The following is a 13118-nucleotide window of genomic DNA, read 5'->3' on the forward strand; positions in this document are numbered from 1 at the left end:
GGAACACCATAGGACTGCTGGGAACTCAACAGTTAATTCCTAAGGTTTCGAGAAATGGTTTAGCCGGCTAGAAGGGGAAAACTCATAACTGAAGCTGCTGGTGTGTAGAGGTTGGCGTTCAGGCAAATAGAATGTGGGGCTATTGTAAAGAAACCTGATTCCCGAGCCCCAGATCCACATGTCTTCAACTGGCCTGCCTGTGGGCAGGAGGGAATGTGGAGAGAGCCTGGCCAAGTCATGAGCACCAATGTAATGGTAAAACGCTGAGGTGCAGTTCCCCGAGGGCAGCGTTGGGCCACTTTGGGTGGGTTAGGGCACAGTAGGTGAAAGACCACAACAGGCCACGAAGAGAAGACCGTCTCACCACCCTAGGCTTTTGTACATTCCAGGTGGGTGGGAGGCAGCAAGCGAGAGACCAATCCCAAGAGTAGCTGCGGAGGGTGAGAGACAGAGATGGATAGACTGTCATGCAGAGATAGTGGGTATTTATTTAGTGGGTTATGGAGGGGAAAGAAAAAGGGGGAAGGGGAAAAGGGGGAAGAACAGAGAGAGAGAGGCAGAGAGAGAGAGAAAGAGAGACAGAGAGAGACAGAAAGAGAGAGACAGACAGACAGAGAAAGAGAGAGAGAGAGAGAGAGAGAGAAGGAGGAGAGGAGAGGAGAAGCTTCCTCTTTGAGAAAGAGAGAAAACAGAGAGAGGGAGTAGGTGGGACTTATCTCTTAAAGGGACAGGACAGATCATTACAGGTCTGCCACCCAGCTTCCAAATAAATCACACATGGAGGCTTATTCTTACTTATAAATGACCAGCCTTAGCTTGGCATTTCTTGTCAGCTCCTCTTAAATTAACCTGTCTCTCTTTTGCCTCTTGGCTTTTTCCATTCTCTTACTTCTGTAAATCTTACTCTTACTCCATGGATTGTTGTGTAGCTGGCTGGCTGACCAAAAAAAGAGTAAGAAAAAGCAAACAAACAATATTTTAGCATACTAACGAGGGCTGTATTTCCATAGGGCCTGAGAAAACTGGAAAAAAAAAGGAGGATATGGTTCCTTTAAGAGTTTCTATGGGGGCCAGATGGTAGTGGCACACACATTAAATCCTGGCACTTGGGAGGCAGAGACAGTTGGATCTCTGTGAGTTTGAGGCCAGCCTGGTCTACCAAGTGAGTTCCAGGACAGGCTCCGAAACTACAGAGAAACCCTGTCTTGACAAACCAAAGAGAGAGAGAGAAAGAGAGAGAGAGAGAGAGAGAGAGAGAGAGAGAGAAAGAGAGAGTTTGTATGAGACAGATGAGATAGTGAAACCTTGGGCAGCTAGTATGTTAAGAAGGAACAAATGAAAAAGGAAAAATCCTGACACAGTGTAAACATTGGAATTCTGGAGCTCTAGAAAGGGTCGATGCTGTTTTGGGTCACCTACGTATGACCAGGCTGTGGGTTCTAGCTTTCTTAACCTGAGAAGCAGGCAGAACCAGCTGCTAACAGCCACAGCAAGTGGATCTAGGTATATGTTATCAGTTTCAAAGTTTGCTCGTGCAGTCAGAAAAGACACACAATAAAATAGGTCCAGATGGAAAATCCTCTAACCAGGTTCCAGTTTTATAATGTATGCAGGCTTAAGAAAGAAAGAACAAGTGAATAGTTATAAAAATGCGTAATTTATACAATAAAGTCTTTAAAGAGAGAGTAAAAGGAAAAAGGCATGTAAGATGGCAAATCCACAGGGAGTCTGGATCCTGTGTAGGATTGTGTTGATTTTGAATTTTTCAGTGTTGTGAGCATGGTGACATGCAGGCAGAGCTGGTGCTTTTATAGCTGAGAATTCTACATTCAGATCCACAGGTAGCAGGAAAGACAGAGACACTGGCTTGCCCTGAGCTTGTGAAGACTCAAGGTTCACCCTAGTGACACACTTCCTTTATCAAAAACACGCCTACTCCAGCAACACCACACTTCCTGATCCCTCTCAAGTAGCCCCACACCCTAATGACCAGGCATCAGATGTATGAGCCTATGGGGGCCATTCCTATTCCAAACCAGGACACTTACTGTCCATGGTACTCTGGCTTCTTACTCACACATAAGAAGTCTTTTGACATGCTCAATCAGGTTGAGACTCTTGAGTCTCCATGTCATGGAGGTTGACACGCACATATTTACATAATGTATGTGTGTTTTCAGTGTTTGCAGAGAGAGGACTTGACCCCTGAACATGATAATCCACATCTCACTCTCAGATGACTAAGCTCCACTATCTTAAAGACACAACCGCATTCCCTCCTCTTTATATAACATGTGTGCATCGTAGTCTGTGTGTGTTATAAATGGTTCTTCTGTTTCCACAGCACTGCCTGTGCCAAGTGCCAGGTCCACATCTTAGTAAATTCACTAGGATCCTCTGTTATTCCTTTTGGTCTCTGGTCTGTTTAAGGGGTAAGCCACGCCCACTCCCAGTGACTTCTGACCTCTCGTCACCATCTTTCTCTCTTTCTGTTTCCTCTCTTGGTGTGTGCACACGTGTTTTCTGTCCTTTCTCTTTCCCTTTTCCTATTTCTGTCTTTCTTTCTCTTTAAGTTATAAATGTTCAGCTTTATGTTTAGCCTTATGTCTATTTACTATGTCCTGTAAGCCTTTTATCTGCCGTCTCCACCTGCCCGCTTGGGTGACTCTCCCGGCCGGCCGCATGGCAGCACCAGCCTGTCCGGGATGAGCCACCGCTCTGCCACTCGCCGCGGGGAATCTGCACTGCTCTGGCAGCCGTCTCTGCCTGGACTAGCGGCTGCGGTTGCAGCATTATATTTTTAAGGAATAAAATTGGTGCCGTGGACTCGAGAGATTCGCCCGCCCGGGGCCGGGTTCCCAGTTTCAGGTTCCGTCCGGGACTCTGAGCTCCGTCTTCCGGGTCAGAATCGGGACCGAGGACCTTCTCGACAATGATCCACCTGTTCCATCTGCCTGGGCACAGCTCCTACGAACAACACCAGCTTCTAATGAGTGTCCCCTCTGGTCAGCTTAACCAACTCTTTTAACCCGGGAATTGACCAGTACTCCCGGTGTTTCTAGGGTCCGGGGGACTTCCTGGGTCCCTTCGCTGGCATTCAATTATGGCTTGCATCCTCTGTCAAACCCGCGCCTGGGACGGCTTGGCTATGGCCAGCCCCCAGCACTCCCATACCTGGAGGTCCGGGGTCTCCAGTTCTTACTCTTTCTCTTTATTTCATTCCTTTCCTTCCTTCTATGATTGGCTGCTATGGTGCAGCTTCTTTTCATTCTCACGGCTGCTACGGTGCAACCCATGGCTACTGCTTTCTGAGCAATTTGCCCAGAACCAGCTAGGCCCATAGCATCCCACATGTGGACCACGAACACCCGGCCACATTGTCCTGGATGTTCGATCCATCTGCATCTCGCCTAAATGGGGAGTTGCTCCTGCTGTAGGCTTGAGGTGCCACAGTTTTTTGCAGATTTTTCTTGACCATGGGAAGCAAGCCGTCCCCAGCCTAAATATGCCTTACTTAAAATCCTCCACACTTATCCATCTTTAAAATGTCTGTTTGCGCGGTTTTCACCATTCAGGCTCTGGATAGCAACTGCCCATGGCAGGCAGTCCCTGGTTTTTAAAATTCCTGCCGGCTTTTTCATTCCAGCTGTGGTTTGGTGCAGTTTTTTCGGTTCCAGCCTTTTGTTCCCCTCTGCGGCTTGTGGTACGGCATGGCGGCTCAGCAACAGGGCAGATAACGCCTTTAGGTCCCTCTCATTAAGCTTAAAATCCTTACAGCTCAAAAATTGTAACTTTTTCCCCACAACACGTGGCCGCTGCCATGTTCACTGGGGTCAGGTGACTTTATCGCTATCTTGACTGAGAGCCAGGTCATGTGACTAAGCTCTCCCATTCTTATGTATGCCCTGCCTTCCCCGTGCCTCCCCAGTGTTCACTGAAATCCTCTCGTTAACTCTGCTTACAGGTGCTTTACATAGTGGCGTGCTTTTTTCTTTTTTTTCTAATTAATTAATTTATTTATTATGTATACAATGTTCTATCTGCATGTATGCCTGCCCGCCAGAAGAGGGCACCAGATCTCATAGATGGTTGTGAGCCACCATGTGGTTGCTGGGAATTGAACTCAGGACCTCTGGAAGAGCAGCCGGTGCTCTTAACCTCTGAGCCATCTGTCCAGCCCCAGTGACGTGCTTTTGATAGGGCCCATCAAAATTATGCACGTTGCCCAATTCCTGTTCATTATTTCTATATATAATAATCGTTCATTACATCTCATTTCAGACTACAAAATCATAAGTCTCATATTTTAAACTGGTATGTACTTTTAACTCTCTTATATTTAATATTAAGCTGTTCTCTACCATTGTTAGTTCTGCCACTAATCTTATATTACAAATAGGTTTTTTCTTTCTTTCTGTCTTTTTATGAGTGTGGATCTTACCTGTTAAGAGCCAGTACAGTCAAGCTCAGATCCAACCTTCCAGACACATTTTATATTGCAGCTGTACCTAATAAACAGTCTCAACTGCTCAGAGATCTGGGGAATGTGATATTTAAGTATTTAATTATTTAAAAAACTTTCCCTAACAAAAAGAGACAGGTTGGCTCCCAGAAGCACTCTGTTTCCTCCAAGAAGACAGAAGACAAACAGACACAGAACAACATCCATCTGCAGTTGCAGAGCAGCGTCCATCTGCAGTTCGCTTCGACTGCCAACGCTGACCATTGTGCAAAACTGCCTTTCACCTAAACTAAAGACCTCCAGACATGGACAGAATCACTGGAATCGACAGCCTAGCTGCCCTGGTCAAGGCAGGCCTGTCTTCCTACAGATTTCTTAGTCCACAGGGTCTTCTGGAGTCTGACAGGCCCTGCGCTAAACAGCAAAGGTCAAGTACAACCTTTAGCGAACATGGAGGACCCAAAAGAGTAGCTCTGGGTGCCAACCAAGTAAGTTCTCTGTCATTTTTTAATCAGTAGCTCAAGTAAAATCTTATCCTTCTCAAAGATTTCTGACAGTTTGATAGCTAAGAGGTTTTGCCAGTGTGCCTCACCAAATAAAAAATACTTTTCATTGTACAAAAATATGTCACAGTCATTATACAATGCATATGTCTAAAACTTCTGTTTTTACAAACCCAAGGAGTTCTTATGAGTTCCAGGGAGCCGAATTAAAGAACCCACCTTAAACAGGTCAGATATATTCCCCTCAATTTCCTGGTCCTAAAAATTTTTTTTCCTAATTTAACTTTGTCCTCTGTTCTGCTAATACCCTAACCAGGTACAAGGAACACCAGACATTTCCATGCCACAGACACCTGTTGGGAGCAGAGACCAACTATGCCAGGATGTGACCAGCACCCAGCCTTCTCTCGGATTCTTCACCCCCCCCAAAGACGACACCCACAAATCAGCTGGAAGCAGTCTTGAGAATTTGCCGCCCCAATTCCTTCAAACTGTGGTGTCTAATTTCCTGATTTTTATTTATAAAAAGGATCCAGGAATGTTATCCTTTTGGTCTCTGGTCCCTTTAAGGGGCAAGCCACGCCCACTCCCAGTGACTTCTAACCTCTCATTGCCATCTTTCTCTCTTTCTGTTTCCTCTCTCGGCGTGTGCACACGTGTTTTCTGTCCTTTCTCTTTCCCTTTTCCTATTTCTGTCTTTCCTTCTCCTTTAAGTAATAAATGTTCAGCTTTATGTTTAGCCTTATGTCTATTTACTATGTCCTGTAAACCTTTTATCTGCCGTCTCCACCTGCCCGTTTGGGTGACTCTCCCGGCCACATGGCAGCACCAGCCTGTCCAGAATGAGCCATCGCTCTGCCGCTCACCGCGGGGAATCTGCACCGCTCTGGCAGCTGTCTCTGCCTGGACTAGCGGCTGCGGTCATGGCATTATATTTTTAAGGAGTAAAATCCTCTGATTCCAAGGGACCACACCCTCTTTGCATCTGCAATATCCTTGTCCTATCAGGACCTGGAGTCTTGCCTGTCCCCAGCCCTGCTGTGTACGACGCCTTTGACACCCTGACTCCTGGACTTTGTGGTGCTCCTAATCGTTATGTAAATAGTGATACAAAGAATGTTCTCATTGCCTGTTTTAGTGCCTGCATTTGTGCTAGGACTGGGTTAAGGAGCATTAACACAGGCAGTGTGTTAGGACGCTCATTCCTTCATTCTGACCAGTCCTCAGGAGTCTTTGGGGGTGGAAAAAGACTTCATAAAGAGAGCAACACACACTGCACTGGGATTGCCTGGAAACTGAGGAAGGAAAGAAAACATGTTTAGTGTTGTGGGTCTGAGGTTTGAGCTCCTCCTGGGACCTAACAAAAATGAGAGTGAATGACCTGTTGGTGTGGGAAGAGCTGAAGATACTGGTGGCTCACTCTTAGGACTGCACTCTGACCTTGTTACTGATGACTCATTCAAACCCGGCAGGTACACACCTAATCAAAGCTGTCCTCACATATACTCTGTAGCCTAGGAGAACCATGAATTTCTTATCTGAAGCCTCATAAATGCCTAATCTTAGACTTGCTCCACCCAAGTGTCAGGAGCCCAGGTTTGTGCCCCTCCCCCTGTGACAGCCTTGAAATACTCACATGAATTGATAATGAAATGAAAGAATATTTCAAAAATGTAAGAGCAAGTCAGAGTCTGAGTTGAGGCAGGTGTTGACAAGTCCCCTCCCCAAAGTGAAATGTGGGGTCAGCTCCTCAGGGCCAGCATTATATGTTTTCAGTAATTCTAACAGGGACTTGGGTCAAGGTGACAGGGATGGAGTCATCTAACCAATGCCAGGTTCAAAAATGATGGTATTAATACTGAGATGCATCTTAAAAATAACTTACGGGCCAAAGAATTTTAAATTCTGGAAGATGCCCTTGATCCGTCTCCGGGTATACATTGCCACTGTAGTTGTTGGCTGTGGAAGGTTGTGGAGTTTTGTAGGACAGATAACAACAACCATCAAAGATGGTGATATGATCAGGTGGGACCACAGCCACCCAACTATCCAGCAGGCAGACAGCAGAGTGAGCTCATGGAAACCTTTGCCAGGGTGTGTGGTGCAGGTCAGAGTAGCTTGCTTTAGGCCCAAGTGGGGTGAGTTGGGGAGAAGTGACCATCTGTACTAGTCAGGTTCTCTAGAGTAGCAGAACTCACAGAATCCATCTCTCTACATAGAAGGGGGTTTATTAGAATGACTCACAGGCTGTGGCTCAGCTTGTCCAACAGTGGCTGCCTACGAATGGAAGGCTGAAGACTCCAGATGCTGCTCAGTCCACAAGGCTGGATGTCTTGGCTCGTCTTCACTATACGCCGGAATCCTGAAGAAGGAGGCTGTAATGCAATGAAGGATTGGACTTGTTAATGAGGCGAAACCAAGGAGGCAAAGATCAACAACTTCCTTCTTCCATGGCCTTATATAGGCTTTCAGCAGAAGGCGTGGCTTAGATTAGAGTCAGGACTTACTTCCTCAATATATCTGTATTAAAGACACGGCTTCCTACTTTAAATCTGACTTAGAAGGGAGCCTCACCACTTCAAATTCAGAAAAATCCCCTCACAGTTGTGTCCTACATTTGAGTTTTAATTTAATTCCAGATGTAGTCAAGTTGACAACCAAGACTAGCCATCACACCACTCAACCAGAGTCCACAAACCCACGGGAGTGCACTGCCACCAAGACACAGAAATTAAGTGTTAGGAAATAAACACTTTTGGAAATTTATGGTACAAAGTTTGAAACATAGCTTCGTTGAGTTAAGGCTGACTGGGAAGTATGTATGTGCCTGTGTTTATGTGCACTGTGTGTGGGATGTTGTTTAAATTAGTTCAAGTGAAAACAGTTTATATGTTAACCATCTACACCCTGAGTCATTGACTGATCTGGGATCCAGGATTTGGGGCCTGATTTCTTCCCTATGAGCATCTCCAGGATCAGAGACAAGTTCATTCTTCCTGGTACCCACTTTCTCATGGTCTCTGTGGCATGTGTGTCAGATATCCGGCTACTAAGGAGAGCAGTGCCCGGCTACTAAGGAGAGCAGTACCCAATCCTAACTCTGTTTATCTGAAGAAAAGCAGAGATTCTAGAGGGAAAGTGCTGGGCACGATGTCACACAGCTGATTCTGACTATGGGGGAAATGTGATTTGTAATGATTTAAAACTTTCTAGAATATTTTCGGCTTGTATGGACACATAGTTTGCTCCTCCCTTGGCTTTGCCCTTTGATCTTTCAAACACACAGCCTATGGCACTGTTTACAGGATTGTGCACTTTGCTCTCTGGATTCGCAGTCTGGCACTCTTTCCCACTCTGCATGCAAAACATCGTATAACCTCCTTCTGCAGCCCCACAGACTGAAGAGAGGCTAGCTAAGGCCAGGAGGTGCAGGCTGGACACCCACTGATTCACTTCCTTCTAGAATCTGGAGCAGGGCACTCATTTCTGAACCTCAGGTTCCACCGTGGAACCTGGCACAGACATACATACTAAGAGATTCATGGTGCAGTCTCTGGACTCCTTGTATCTCACACATCCACATTTGCCACCATCTGTTCATGTGGCAATACGTAAAGGACAACTCCAGGGTGGCCATGACACAGGATGGGAGGACTCTGGGTTCTCTGCTCTCTCCATTCACATCCTCAATTCCTCCATTTCCCAGAGGGCACCCAGAACAGCCACCTTCCCTCTGAGGTGCCCTAGTCACACATCAGGCTGTCTGGAAGTAACTGAACCCCTCAGAGAAGCCATCTGTGGGTGTCCTACAGTCTCTTGTGCTGATTTCTGAGGCAGAGGAGAAAGCAGCCAGATTCCAACCTGGATGCTAGTTCAGCCACAGGCTGATGAACCTGTGACCCAGGCCAATAGCTAAATGACTTTATAAAATGGGGAGTTAGTCCTTTTGAGAGTGACTTTGGGCAGAGGCAGATATCTCCCCACTTATGGAAGAACTAATTCTGGTTGAGTTAGATGGACACAGCTGTTATTAGCAGTGTGTCCAGTCCCCAGCTGTGCTTTTGAGTCACAGACAGAGACAAGCGCGGGGCCAATGTTTCCAGCCCGAGTAGAGCAAGTGGAGTCACACCTGCTCAGCAGCTATGATCCAGGGGACACCCCAGACAAGCTACTCATTAGGTGCCACCCTCTAAGATGAGCTACTCTACCATAGCAAAGAAATCCAATTAAGTCAGATTAAACCGAATTATAAATGTCCATGTTTTATTAAATACAGCACTCTTGGGTGGCCTAGAGCATGGCTGGGGAGACAGGAAAGTGGGGAGCACATGAAAACCTGAAACCACATGTTCCTACTCTGCCAGCCCACTTAAGTACCTTGTGGGAGTGGTACTGACCCTCCTCCTCCGAGGCATTAGGACCTGGCATGCTGGGATTTGGAGTCCTGACCAATGCTATTCCCAGGCCAGAGGTCTGGTATGGATACCAGGGGCTGCGTTAAGCTCCCGACTTAACATTCCAGATTCTTTGGATATAGGGGTGACAGAAAGTTGAGGTGATAATGATGACCAACATTTTCAGCTCTGTTTGGAGAAAGGGCGTAGACTTAAGTTTTACTACTTCCTATGGGCATGGGACTCTGTAGGAGAGGGGAAAGCTGAAAGTTGATTGGTTCATGCTCAGCTGGAGGTGTGACTGGAAAGGCATCCTGTTCCCTATCTTCCTGGAGATGCCAGGCTTCTGTTTCTTGAGGGAGGTAAGGAGGCAGGTGTCTAGGAGAAAAAAACATTGTTATTACTGGCCCTATGAAATCGGGCTAGCCATGGAATGAGACACAATAGCAGGTGAAACCAGAGGTTAGTTGGCAGATGTTCTTGATCCAGAAGAGTCGGCAGGTTCCCTGATCCAGGGAGCTGTTACCAATGGTGAAGTCCCAGGAACTGGCACAGGTGCTTTCGTTGTTGTCCTGGGAGTGCTTTGTTGTTTGGTCTTGACGTTGGCAGCAGGAGTAACCTGCAAAAATGCTTCAAACTGGCTGGGGTTAAAAATTAAAAACCTTAGGGAATCATTTTAGGGTTTACAAGAGACTTGATTATAAAGGGGATCCCCGGTCCAAGGAGAGATCCCCAGATGGTTCTCTGGACAGAGGAGAGGGTGCCTGAACCGGCCTTGGCCCACAACCATACTGATGAATATTTTGCATGTCACCATAGAACCCTCATCTGGCGATGGATGGAGATGGAGGCGGAGAACCACGTTGGAACACTAGACCTAGCTCCCTAGGTCCAAATAAGAGGCAGAAGGAAAGAGAACGTGAGCAAAGAAGGCAAGGGCAGAGGAAACCTTCATCCGACGTTGGATGGCGATACAGATGGAGACCCATATTGGAACACCGAACTGAGCACTCCACGGTCCAAATGAGGAACAGAAAGATGAAGAAAATAAAAAAAGTAATCAGGACTGCAAGGGATGCGAGCACCCACTGATACAAGGGAACTGATATAATGAGAGTTCACCAAGGCCTGTTGGACTGGGACTGAACGAGGTCGTGATCCAACCAGATTCTCTGAATGTGGCTGGCCCGGAGCCTTTTTGAAAAGCCATTGACAATGACACTGGGACTTGCTTCCTCTGCATATACTGGATTTTGGCGCTCCAGTCTGTTTGGACTCTCACCTTTCCTGGACCTGGAGGGAGTGGGGAGGAACTTGAACTTCCCACAGGGCAGGAAACCCTGACTGCTCTAGGGGATGGAGAGGGAGGAGGAGAGGGAGTGGGGGGAGTGGGAGGGTGTTGGGAGGAGGGGCTGAAATGGAAACTTTTATAATTTAATAAAAAAAAGAAAAACAAAACAACAACAAAAAAAACAAAACAAAACAAAAAAAAATTAAAAACCTTGGATTTTTCCCAGACCTGATTTTGCTATAGCGATAGAACTTTTCCAGGAACCTGTAAGAAAACTGGAACAGATTTTATCTCTCGGTGTCATAACAAAAGGCTATTACTTTAGGTTAGAAGAATTTTCCGAGGAAATTGGGTATATGAACCTCTGAAGAGTGAGACCTGTTAACCCAGGACTATGGAGCCTGTTAAAGTACAGTACTTTGAGGTGTCAAATGCTTTTAGACAGATCTGGGAGGAATAGATGAGCAAAAACGAGACAGCTTTTGGCTAGCAAGCAATCCCAAGTCCTCTCCTTACCCTTGGAGAACATCAGTCTTAGAAGCAGTACTTACCAGGCCCAAAGATTTCTCCTGTGAGGGGGAAGATTTGGTTTACCTATCTTGGCAAGATGAGCAGATGGATTCCCCGGTGAAGTGTCCAGGAAGCTGAAGTGGTAAAAGGCCTCTTTATGCTTCTGTGTGGGTGGCTTTGCCAAACCCAGAGGCAAGGTGGAAGGTCTTCTGTCTTCTTAGAGGATACATAGAGTGTTGCCAAAGCTGGCATGTCTCTGTGTTAGAAGCTCTATTATTGTTAAAATGCCATGATCTCAGATCTATAAAGGCATTTGAGAACCAGGTACCATTGCCTGGTATTCGAAACAAGGCATATGAGCTAAATTTTTAGAGCTGTTGTAATCTGGAAGCATACATGTACGCAAAACTTAAATTCACATCACAAAAACACAGTTACACACTTACATAAACACATTGTGGCCACATTATTTTAACAGAGAAACAAATAGGACAGCCTTAGGGACCTAGTGACCTGTGTCAGCTGACTAGGCATTGCCAGCGGGTACAGAAACATAAGGATGAAACATATTTGCAGAGTTTTAGAGTGGAAAGATGGGGGGCGCAGTTTGTTGTCAGCAGGGAATGGCGGGGCAGCAATGGAGATGACAGAGCGGTCTGAGCGTGGACGGCAGAGACCAGGGAAACAGCTATGGAGAACGTAAGGCTGAGTGCTCAGCCTGTGCCAGGGCCCATCAGAGCCATGCTGTCAATGTACTGAAACCAAGGGAAGTCGGGTTGGGAGTATAGAGCCATCAGCAAATGAACAGACAGAGATGGAAGTGGGGGCGGGACAAAAGAGCTGTCTGCAGAGCGGAGTCCGTGCATCCTTATGCTGCATTATGGAGTCACCAGGGCTCCCTACCACGAGGTGGGAGCCGAAGGGATGAATCGGGTGGGATAAAAAGGAATTTGAGAACCAGGTCCCAGCCGCGAGGTGGGAGCTGAGCTGGATGGGAAAATGGAAGTCAGAGTGAGACAAAAGAGCCATCGGTGAATGAACACACACAGAGAAATGGAAGTGGGGGCGGGATGAACTGTGTGCTCGGGAATGAACAGGGCATAAAAAGCGGAAGGGGAGGGGAAGAACTAGAATGCTGTACCTGGAAAAAACCACGGGCTTTGGAGCATAATTTTCATTAAGTTAGATCATTCCTACTTAAAAGTGTTTGTAAATGCCCTCTTAAGGGCATTTTGAAGTCGGCTAGCAATTGCAAGAAACCCACTTTAAGTGCATACCTGTGACACGAACCCATTGCAGAGCGTCCACTGGAATGCTCCTGAGTCAGGAAACCAGGGTACATGAGAAATTGGTTAGGGATGTTTCCTGTCCCCAAATCTTATCTCAGCAGGAGGTCCGGCCTCTGCCAAGTGTATGTGTGTCAGGCTTTTGGCACCACAGAGACGTCAACAAAAGCCTGAAAAGTGAACAGGTCACCCCAAAAACCCTACCCACATGCAGTTTAAAAAGGGAACTCACCAAGTGAAGCCGAATTTGCCTGGCTTAAGGCGTGTGCAGCAAGGCCGTTTTCCAGCATGGCCATGGGCCCCGGGCCCTTGGTTCTGAGTACGCAGGAAAAATTGAGGCCTCTTGGTGGGAAACTCCAGTATATTAGGAAAAAAATCCTAAAAGGAGCCTCTCCGCCGGTGCAAAGAAATCCAATTAGGTCAGATTAAACCGAACTAAAAATGCCCATGTTTTATTAAATACAGCGCTCTCGGGTGGCCGAGAGCATGGTGGAGGAAACAGAAAAGCGGGGAGCACATGCAAACCTGGAACCACGTTTCCTTCTCTGGGAGCCCACTACATACCCTGTGGGAGTGGTCCTGACCCTCCCCCGGGGACGGATAAGGACCTGGCATGCTGGAATTTGGCTTCCTGACCAATGTAGCTCCCAGGCCAGGGGCCTGGAATGGATG

The 13118-nt window shown here is 46.8% G+C and overlaps 1 protein-coding gene and 1 long non-coding RNA gene across 6 annotated transcripts in view; one reads left to right on the plus strand and one right to left on the minus strand.

Moving 5' to 3' along the window:
• The window catches only part of LOC125413349 (apolipoprotein L3-like), a 107356-nt gene that overhangs the window by 34215 nt on the left and 60023 nt on the right, over positions 1 to 13118 (minus strand). The window contains exon 1 of one of the 5 annotated variants that reach the window (XM_087898918.1): positions 7210 to 7346. The exons of the other annotated variants lie outside the window; for them this stretch is intronic. The gene's annotated coding sequence lies outside the window, so the exon portion shown is untranslated. Of the gene's footprint in view, positions 1 to 7209; positions 7347 to 13118 lie in introns of those variants that run through there. 5 annotated transcript variants of the gene reach the window in all.
• On the plus strand, positions 2476 to 5704 carry LOC146890930 (uncharacterized). The gene is made up of 2 exons (XR_014997862.2): positions 2476 to 5193; positions 5282 to 5704. It is a non-coding gene; the product is annotated as an uncharacterized LOC146890930 (long non-coding RNA).

This window comes from Myodes glareolus, chromosome 19 (genome assembly GCF_982192425.1).
Source record: "Myodes glareolus chromosome 19, mMyoGla1.1, whole genome shotgun sequence".
Classification (NCBI taxonomy): Eukaryota; Metazoa; Chordata; class Mammalia; order Rodentia; family Cricetidae; genus Myodes; species Myodes glareolus.